Source organism: Haliaeetus albicilla, chromosome 12, assembly GCF_947461875.1.
Source record: "Haliaeetus albicilla chromosome 12, bHalAlb1.1, whole genome shotgun sequence".
NCBI classification, from domain to species: domain Eukaryota; kingdom Metazoa; phylum Chordata; class Aves; order Accipitriformes; family Accipitridae; genus Haliaeetus; species Haliaeetus albicilla.
This window is the reverse complement of record NC_091494.1, coordinates 7,146,960-7,157,060: the sequence shown is the minus strand read 5'-3', so window position 1 is coordinate 7,157,060 and position 10,101 is coordinate 7,146,960. Positions and strand designations below refer to the sequence as shown.

General features: G+C 55.5%; 1 long non-coding RNA gene across 1 annotated transcript; it reads right to left on the bottom strand.

The window, feature by feature from the left end:
• Positions 1 to 1,649: 1,649 nt before the first annotated feature.
• Positions 1,650 to 9,368, bottom strand: LOC138688290 (uncharacterized). The gene is made up of 3 exons (XR_011327324.1): positions 9,204 to 9,368; positions 7,347 to 8,702; positions 1,650 to 3,524 (listed from the first exon to the last, which is right to left on the bottom strand). It is a non-coding gene; the product is annotated as an uncharacterized lncRNA (long non-coding RNA).
• Positions 9,369 to 10,101: the final 733 nt, after the last annotated feature.

Genomic DNA, 10,101 nt, shown 5'->3' with positions numbered 1-10,101 from the left:
TGCCTTGGGTGGTGCCCCCAAACCCTGCCCTGCATCTTGGGGTACAGCTGCAGCATCCCCCTGCCCTGAGGCTTTGTGAAAACCAGCACCCAAAGGATCCCAGTTTCCAGCCATCCCATATCAGCAGCCACCTCCCCAGATACTTTCCAGGTAACACTTCCCCCCCCCCAAACCCTTAATGTCTATTCCCAAGACAGTTTAGTCCTCCCAGCACTTCTCTCCCATTCTTATTTAATTCCCATTAATCCCTATTAACCACACAGCATTCAGAAGTCACTCCAGCACAGACTATTTAAAGAAGATTCCCTCAATTTAGCAACTTACCCTGCACAAGTGCCTGCCCTCCTGTCAGAGGATACTGCCACAGGGGTCCTGCTCCCTGTGCCTCGGGGCTGGAGCTACACTGGAAAAATCAGGGGCAAGGGGTCAGTAATAGCACCCACAAAACCAGAACTTGGGCAAGACACACCAACCTTTCAACATGTTTAAATTCCCAGTCCCCTAAATCCCCTTCCTGGGGCTTCTGGACTGGCTTTCAGCCACTTTCTTCTAGAGCTGGTAGGAGAGGGTTTTGTCACCCAAAAGGACTGTTGTCCCCAAGAGACTGTGCTGCAAGGACACAGAGATGGCCAGGAAGGGCTGCAAGGGGAGGGTGGGGGTCAAACCCATCACACTAGAAAGCCCCGAGTCCATTTGGTCATTGGGGCTTGCTTCATTTTTTGCCTTTAGATGTTGCACTGCAAACTCACTTTTCCTAGGCAAAAAGTCTTTTGAACCAACTCTCCCCCATTTTGTCAGCTTACAAATCACTGAAATGGGACGTTCCTAAGTATTTCTGAACTCCTGCTTTCAAACTGGGGAGATTTATCAAGTCTGACCTTCCCCACAAGCACTTTCCATTTGACAAAGGAGCAGTTTCCAAAAAAAAACCCCCAAAAAAACCACCACCACCCAAGGCTACTCTGAAAATCCATCCTCACAGCTGAGACCCAGCCCACTCTCTCCTCCTTTCAACATCACCAGCAGCCGGCTCATCCTTTCCTCCTCCTGCCTTACTCTTCCTCCTCCAACTTGTGTTCTTCCTCTGTGGTTAGTCCCCCCAGGGGCTGGGCTGGATGGGCACCATCAGCGTCCCGCAGAAGACCCAATTTCTTGGTCCTCTCCGCGTGCATCCTGGCAGCCTTGGCTTACACAGGAAAGTATTCTGGGATGCGCCTGGCCCTTTTAGCAAGCTAGAAAATAAAAATAATGATTATCTGTACAAGAATTAAACTTGATGCATCTCTCTAACAGCATGTGGAATGAGCAAAACCAGTAAGGATGAGGGATTTTCATCTGTTTAAAGAAACAGCATGGGGAAGGGAATACATGATTGTGTGCATCCCAGCAGGTCTGTGGGAAGCAGGTACAGCTCCAGAACTGGTGGCTCTGCTGGGGGGTAGGACAGGATGGGGACAACACATGGGGAGGTGGACCCATGTGTGCCAGGTTCAGCTGGAGAGATGGAGAGAGCAAGTAGGAGTGAGGGGCATGAGGGACATTGGCTGGAGAAGGCTGAGGAGGCGATGAAAGGGCTGAAGTCAGCCCTTGCCTCAGGGATGGGGGCTCTTCTCTCATCCAAAACATTCCCCCCCCCCCCCCCCCCATTTCCTCCTCCAACCAGTCAATCTCTTTCCCGGCTTTGCTCTTTTGAAAAAACATTGTCCCCTTTCCATCATCTCTATTTCCCTGTCTCCATCCCCAGTCAGACCCAAGAAGCCCAGGCACACGCCCGAGCGCACTCAGCTAGGGGTTTCACCGAGCAGCAGCAATGCTTCGAGCGGAAACGCACAACAGAGGCTGGGTTTTTTTCGGGGAAACGGCTCTATTTGTGCCGTGTCAGCGGCTCGGCAGCACTGCCGGAGGGCGGCAGGATCCTGGTGGGAGGCGAGCCTGACCCCGGGCTGCGGAGCTGCCACTCTCCCTGACATTTTTTATATTATTCTTATTATCCCCGGCTCTGCAACACACCCACCACCCGCTGCCTGCTGAACTGCTTCTCTCCAGCGCATTACACCCTTCCCATCAGGGGTCTGGGTTTATTATGGCTATATTCCTCACGGCTGCTTGGGTTTTTTTTCCCCTCTGCCCAGTGGGGAGCTAAGAGGGAAGGGGGGCACAAGAGGCACCTTCCAAGAATTGCTACCATCATCTACCTGTGCTCAGAGAGCCGCTCTTTCACATCTCAGGAACATCACCTGCACCGACACCACTAGTTCCAGCCAGGCTCCACACACACTTACTGGGTGCTCCAGTCCTACCAGCATCTCCCTGCTCACAGCACATCCTTGGTTTCACCAGTATTTGAAGCTTGAAGAGGCTCTAGATGCCTCAGGAGTATTTTTCATGGGTAAATAGACCCTTTTACCTCTGTGTCACTGGCTCAGCTCCAGCCCTGGGACAATAGAGACAGAAAGTCATTGCCAACTGATGAATGCCTGCCAGGGAACAAGGCATTGGTCTCAGTCTAGTTATGAGGAGACTGATGCCCCCATCACAGCTGCTCCTGTCACAACCACTGCTAACCAGCAGCCTCCACCAAGGGGAGAAGATTTCCTTGCCATGAAGAAAAATCCAAGTGCCCACAGGTGCGAGTATTTCTGGGAGCATCTTCTCCACTGCCTTGTGCCTTCAACAGAACAAAGCCAGCAGCTGGTTTCCTTCAAGACATTGCTGGGGTCCCACCAGCACAACACAACCAGGATCCTCCATATCACCAGTTTCTGCTGGGAATCAGCCCTGGCTGGGGCAGGGGGTGTTCAGAGAAGCCCTGCCTGGTTTGGGGAGAACTGTATCATCTCCAGGACCCTCTCCCTGGCTTTTTCCACAGATGCTATATTCATGGAAAAAAGGCAGAACCCACTGAAGCATGGCCTTGGTACAAGATCAGAAATATTCAGACTTCAAGGTTTGCGGTGATATTTCCAGCTCTTGCATTTAGATGTTTAAGCCACCCAACAGTAAGCATGTGCTGGGCTTCACAATTGATCATCATACTTCATATCTGTCACGTAGAAACTGGTACACATCTTTGTAGACCAACACAGCTCATGGCAACTCCAACATTTCACCCTCCAGAAGGAAAAGCTGATGATCTGAGCAGAAACCAGTTCGCAACCATCTCCCTCTTATGTTAGTTGAGCATGGACACCAAAGAGCCCCCAGATGCTACTGAAGAGACGGTTGCTGCCTCCAAAGTTCCAGTTTTGACCCTGGATGTATGGGGCCTCCTTACTGCAGGACTTGGGACTCTCTAGCCCTGGTCCATGTGCCCCACGTGTCCTCTGTGGGCACGAGGAAGAAGTGGTAATGGAGAGAAGCCAGGAGAGAAGCCAACGGGTGATGGGCAAGGTGGGGATAGTGGCACAGAGGGGAAGAGGATGGAAACACAAGCATGTCCTCAAGGAGCCACCACAGCCAGCCTTGCTCCGTGGAACCCAGGGAGGAGACGGCCCCGCTCTGCCACACTTCCAGGGGGACAGATCCTGCCAGAAATAAGGCCCTTGTTACTATGGTGATTAACATTGCCTTGCAAATACAATCATGTGCTACAAGATGGCTGTGAGAGCAGTGGGCGAGCAGACAGGCAAGAATCAACAGTCCCAGCTACCCCAATGGGGACAGTGCAAAGGAAACCTCCAGCAGCATCTCTCCTCCAGCCCCCAAAGTGACACAGCTCAGAGGCTCCAGCTGACTAGCAGGTTTAATTGAATGTTTCTCCCTTTACATTTCCCTTTCCAGCAAATAAAACTGGAATACGATAAAAATATATGATGCTTAAAGGGGACACTGCCAAGGAATTTTTATCGGTTTTAATTTGCTTTTTACTCTTCGTTTGTTTGCAGCACTGTCTCTCTGCGGCTGCAAAATAGCATTCCCCCCCCTCCCCAAGTTTTGTCATTTTTCCAGCTGGCAGCTAGTGACTGGGGCCCCTTATCCTACCACTGTCCCCTGTGCAAAGTACCAAGGCCGGCTGCGTTGCTCCCATGTACACAGAGCAAGGTACAGGTAACTCCTGCAAACTGCAACAGGGTGATGTGGTTTGTCCCACTCTTGTGATTATCGTGGCAAGCCTGAAGGCTTAATTTATAGCCTGGCTCCTGGAATTAACAGCTGGAAGGAGAATATTAGCTTTTGGTTAAAAGCCCCAGTGCTTGAGACATCCCAGCTACCCTGCCCCATAAATTTAGGCACAATTTATTGCTCTCAGCCCCACCAGGACCCAAAGATAGAAATCCTAGGCACTGGTTTCTTTCTCAGGACAAACTAATGCCAAGCTAGAAATAGTTTAGAAATCTCTGCAACCTTTACCTACGCCACCAGGAGAAGCCCAATTTCCCTCCTCCCTGCCCAGCCCCTGCTAATTTCCCCAGCTGCTGTGATAAATGACTGTGCTGACAAAGTGACATCTTTCTAATCTGCTCCAAGACAGACGGGTCCCACTGTGGGAAGAAGAATCCCCCAGTGAAGCCTGACTGGGAGGGAACCACAGCACCAGGAGCTGGGGTGATGGGAAGGGGGTCACTGCATCTTCCTTCACTTATTGATTCCCACCCACCCCATTAGAGCTTTGGGGGCTTCAGAGTTTGTGTGAAGGGAGGAAAAGAAAAGGGGGTGCAGGGAATTGGGTCCCTGGTCAGGTGTCACCTCCACTGTGAGCACCATGAGAATGGCTGGGGATGGGGAGATGGAGCGTGAGCATCTTACTCTGCCAGCTCAGTGCACCCAGAGAAACCACCACCTTTCCCAGTAAAGAAGCCATCTCCATCTTCCTCTGAGAAGCTGGATGGAGAGATGCAGCTCCTGGTGCCTCTCACACCACAAGCTCGGCAAGCACCAGCTGAAGCAGCAGCCAGGGCTTTCCAGCCCTGGCACAAAAGGCTTCATACTGCTGCTGTTTCGGCGTGTGCTCCTGGCAGCCTGCAAATGCCTGCTTAGGAGGGAAGGTCACTGCAGGTAGACACCTACCCAGTCTGTTTTGGTGACACCAAAGACAGACAATAAGGAGCCAAGCAGCAGAAAGGCTGTTTGGGAAGAAAAACAGCACAAGATCAGAAAAACAGGGACTTGGATGAACACAGAAGGCTCATGTCTCCCCTTTTTAACTGGTCTCCCCTAGGTGAAGCTGGTACCAATGCCTGCAAGGTGCAGGAGCTATCTACAAGGGCTGAGCTATCAAGAGCAGAGACAGGAGGGACCCTGAGGGCTCCAGGGCTGCTTGTCACCCACTCTTGGGAGCCACAGCAGGGTCTGGCATTGGGCTGTCCTCAGACCTGGCCTCCTGTCCCACATGGCTCCATCCTAATTATTCCTCCCTTTCAAAGTTCCACCCCTTCTTCCTCACAATCACCTTAGTTCTCCATTGAGTACCTTCCTCCCCACCAGCAGATATGTCCCTGCAACAGCCCCAGCACTCATCCCTGAGTGGCTCATCCCAATGTAAACACACTCATCCCGCCCTCCCCAGCCACATGTCCCCCCTCCAGCCATCACCAGTAGCCAGAAACTACTGGAAGACCAGCCCAGGCAGATCCCCAGACCTAAACCACTCCAATTTCCTTCCCAGTTGAACATAGGTGGGCTGGAGTCCAGGCAGCCCCCCTGCTTGCTCAAGAGATGGAGAGCACCAGAGGCACCAGGAGCCCTGGGCTTACAAGGAGCCTCCCTGGAGCAAGCTGGGTCTGCCAGAGCTGTTCCCATTCCCCCTTTCCCAGGGTGGGGGAGGGAACTATTTCTAGCTTGGCATTAGTTTGTCCTGAGAAAGAAACCAGTGCCTGGGATTTCCAACTTTGGGTCCCGGTGGGGCTGAGAGCAATAAATTGTGCCTAAATTTATGGGGCAGGGTAGCTGGGATGTCTCAAGCACTGGGGCTTTTAACCAAAAGCTAATATTCTCCTTCCAGCTGTTAATTCCGGGAGCCAGGCTATAAATTAAGCCTCCAGCCCTTACCTTCACCCTAGCTTGGATGGATGAGCCCTCCCAAATCAGCACGGGTGCCAGACCAGGAGCGGGGGGGGGGAAGAGGGATCATCCCCCAGGGTTCCCACCTCTGCTTCGCCCCAGGAGGGACAACAACCCTGGCTGGCAGCAGAGCCCTGCACGTCCCCTGCCTATCCCGAAGCCCCCCAAGGAGCAAGGGCAGTCCTCGGAGCAGGATTCCATCCCCGGGGTGGGCGAGCTCCCAGCCGGGGCTGGCGAGCGCGGTGCACTGGTGCCATCTCCCGGGCTGCCGCCGCTGGCAGCGGCTCCCCGGGCCCTGCCCGCTGCCTGCCAGCGGGGGTAAAAACCCTCCGGGTCGTCGTCCATCCCCATCCTCCCCTTCCCCAGCCCCTTCCAGACCGGGACAGCAAGTACCCGGGCTGTTCCAGCCTTCCTCCCGCCCTGGCACTGGCAGCATCTCCCTCACCTCCCACCCTGCCCTGAAGTTCTCGCCCTGGTCCCAGCACCAGCCGGGCAGTGCCCTGCCAGCCCAGGGCAGAATTTGGGTCTGGGCTGGCCTTAGTGGGCTTCAGGGCTAGCTGCTGCTTGGTGAGAAAGAGCATTTCTTCAAGCAGGCACTATCACAAGCTCCCTCAGACCAAGCCCAGCTCTGTCGCAGCCCACTTAGATCCCAAGACCTCGCTGGGCACCCAAAGTCAGCCCGAGTAGCCAGCATGGCTCACTGCTGCTCCCCTGGGTGCTCCAAGGGTTCGCTCCAGCCTTCCCCATGCCCTCAGAGGATTCGCCGCTCACACAGCGGGGACCTCACTCCTTGAAAATACATTGGTCAATATTTATTTAGTGTTAAAAGCCAGTTCCTCTATCTGACAAGCCCTGGAGAAGCCGGTGAGCCTGCTGGCTCCAAATCATATCTCAGTTCCTCTTCCAAAACACCCTAAATCCAGGCTAAAAATAAATAGACTTTATTGATTTCCTTTTTTAAACTAACACTGGGTAGTGATGTGTTCAGTGCTCAAGGAAGAGCAAAGGGTATTAGTCACAGGGAAGCACAGTCACAGCACTCCAACCCCCCCCCCCCGGGGGGGGGGGGCACAAATAAAGCCCATCTCACACCAACCCCCTTGCACAAGGCCTGGCAAAAACAACACGAGGGCTGTGGGTCTGGCCCACAGAGGTTAATCCATGGTCCAGTGTGGCTGCAAGAGCCCAGCGCAAGAGGTAGCCCCCCAGCACCACCCAGGGTCACCCCAGCTGGTTGCTTTTTTGGGACTTCAAGCCTCCATCCCTATGCAGAGGCTGCATGTGATGTGCCCCGGGTGGGAACATCCCAAAGCAGCACCAACTCAACAGAGGAGATGTTTGCTCACCTTGCTGCAAACACATCCCGATCCTCATCTTGGTTCTCAGAGGGCAAGTCACTGGAGGCAAGGGGAGCCCCCATGTTGGGCAAGGGATGCAGCCCATCCACCCAAGGGCTGGCTGCTCTACCAGAGCAGGCAGGGCCAGTAACAGCAGCCAGCATCAGCCCAGCACCACAACACATCCCTGGTGAAGGGGAGCAAGGGCTAAGGGCACCTGAGCTTAAATGCAGCCCGGTTGCGGGGGGTGGAAGGTGTGGGTGAGAGCCCAGATGGGGCTCATCAGGGCAATTAGCATTCAGGGCCTTGAAACTCTGTAAAGAACCATTTGTCTCCTTAAATTAACAGCATCACAAGTCTGCCAGTCACAGGCTGTTTTGTTGATGGTTGCAAAGAGACAAGAGAAAAGCTTGGGAGGACGCGGGGCTGCGCTTCTGTTGCCTAATGCAGCAGGCAGCATCCCCAGCTCCCCGCAGTATCCCCTTCCTCCTCGAGCTCTGTCCCTCACCCCAAGACAGGGCGTGCCGGACATACCAAACAAACCCTGTGACATCCCTCTCTACTCCCCTGGGTGACCCCAACCACAGAGATATTGCACATCTGCCCAGCTGTTTTGAACCACAGTCACAAGGTTGGCATTGCTTTCTCCCCGAGCAAGTAGAGAGAAAACCTCCCCGAGGTGACCGCTATCTGCACGGCACGTACACGTCGAGGCAGGAGAGGCTCCAGCCTGGCTGAAACAGCACCCGGCTGATGTCCCTGCTCCTGGGGAAATGGGCTCATGGCCAAGGCTGGGGACCCACCCCCCAGGTCAGATCCACCCAGCACCTCCAGCCAGGGCATTGCTTTGGCCAGGTCAGATCCGAAGGCTTTGCTTTGTTTCCTCTTAAAATCCCTCCAGCACTTGGGAAGGCAGATGCTGAGAAGCTAAATCCCAGCAGCATTCATGAATGCGCTCCCTCCTGCCAGCACCGGATGGGATATTCCTTCCAGACGCTCACGGTGCGCTCCAAGCACGCTTGCTGCTCTCCTCCCTCGGACAGACTCGCTTCCCCAGCTGCAGCCCCTCGCAGCCATCAGGAACCCCCATCCTTGCTCCGCGGGCGGCCGACCCCCTCCTCTGCTGGTGGTGGGTGGCAGGGTGGGAGCCTGGGGCTGGTGAGAAGCCCAGCCAGGCTGCAGGACGTTGCGTTGGGGCGGAAAGCCAAGCACAGAAGCTGAGCTCTGCTTATTAAAGGGTGCATAGGGTGTCTCATCCCTGCAGGTGAACGCCAGCATCCCGCTGCTCTGTCTCACGCACAGCAAGCGGTGGAGTTGGAAGGGTTCTCCGGAGATTTAGCTCATCCTGGGTTTTTTGCACAGAGGCTGCAGGACACAGGAGACAGCAAAAGGCAGCCCATGAAATAGATGCCGCGGACAGCTTTGCCCACACCAAGCAAACAGGGCGCATTGGTGTCCAGGGAAAGGGCTCCCAGTTTGGCCAGCTCACGCTGGGCTTGGATGCAGCGGACAAAGTGGGGCTCCCACGAGAGGCGGGGTGGCTGAGAGGTGCCCGGCAGCCCTCCGCACCTCTCTCCACACCAGAGGAAACACATCCTAAATAAAAGCTGGGCTTGGATAAATAAATGTGTCTGGAGGCTGGCGGGCCAGCCAGCACCGAGAGGAGGCGGGGGAGCAGCCCTGCGCCAGGAGGGATGGAGACCGCGGCCGCCTCAAACACTAGCCCACCAGGCTGCAGGGGAAGAAAAGAATTTAACTTTTCTTATTTTTCCCCCAGCCCTCCTCAAAGCACCCCCCGGCAGGCTCCCTGAGCCCCCAGCACCCTGCCTGCCCTGGCAGCTGGGTTTCCCTGCGGTGGGCACTCACCAAAGGGCGAGGGCAGCTCCCCGCTGCCTGCAAATGGAGGTGGGAGGCACCCAGGCATCGGGTCCCCACGCCGGCAGCGGGCAAGCCCCGCTTGGAGCTGCCTGTGGAGGGGGAAGCATGTGGGTCCCTCCCCAGCAGTGCCGGCACCAGAGCGGGTTTCGGTGCAGAGCCAAGCTGCCGGCCCTACCCGAGCGCCCGGAGAGCGAAGGCACCGCTCCACGCTGGCTCTGCCCCTCCGCCGCTCGGCCAGATGTTGGCTCAGAAAGGAAAAAACAAATCCCCGGCTGCCGCCAGGGCCTGGCTGAGGGATAGCAAATGTGCTGGCCAGACGCAGGGCATGGGGCTGCACTCAGGGGCTCCGGCAAGGGGGGCGGACAAAACAGCCTGCGGCAGGAGCGCCTGGGGCTGCCGCGGGGATTCTGTGGGGACATTTCTCTGGATAATGCATGAGGTTTCAACCAGAGGTTGTCATTTCCTTCTCGGAGGGAAAAAAACAAAAAAAATAATAATAAAAAAAAGCAGTGAAGGTTTTACTCTGTCCGCGCCGTGGCCAGGTTTGTCTCTGATATTTTCCCACCAGCCTCCTCTTGTTCAGTGCTGGGTGATGCTGAAGCCAGCACGGCCAGCAAGCAGCAATCCCCGCTGCTGCAGGCGGGTGTCCTGCTGCTGGAGCAGGGAAAAAACCCACCTGCAGAGGCAAGAGCAGGCCAGCGAGCATCCCCGAGATGGAGGATGCTCTTCTCCTTGCTCAGGCCGTACTTGCTGCCCGTGCCCGAGGCTGGCGTTCCCCTGGCAAACGGTGGCTCATCCCCAGCGCCGCAGGGAGCAAAGCCAGCCTGGGGCCGGGGAGCCAGGAGCAAAGGCAGGGATGCTTGCTGGTGGGTTGGAGGTGGTCCCG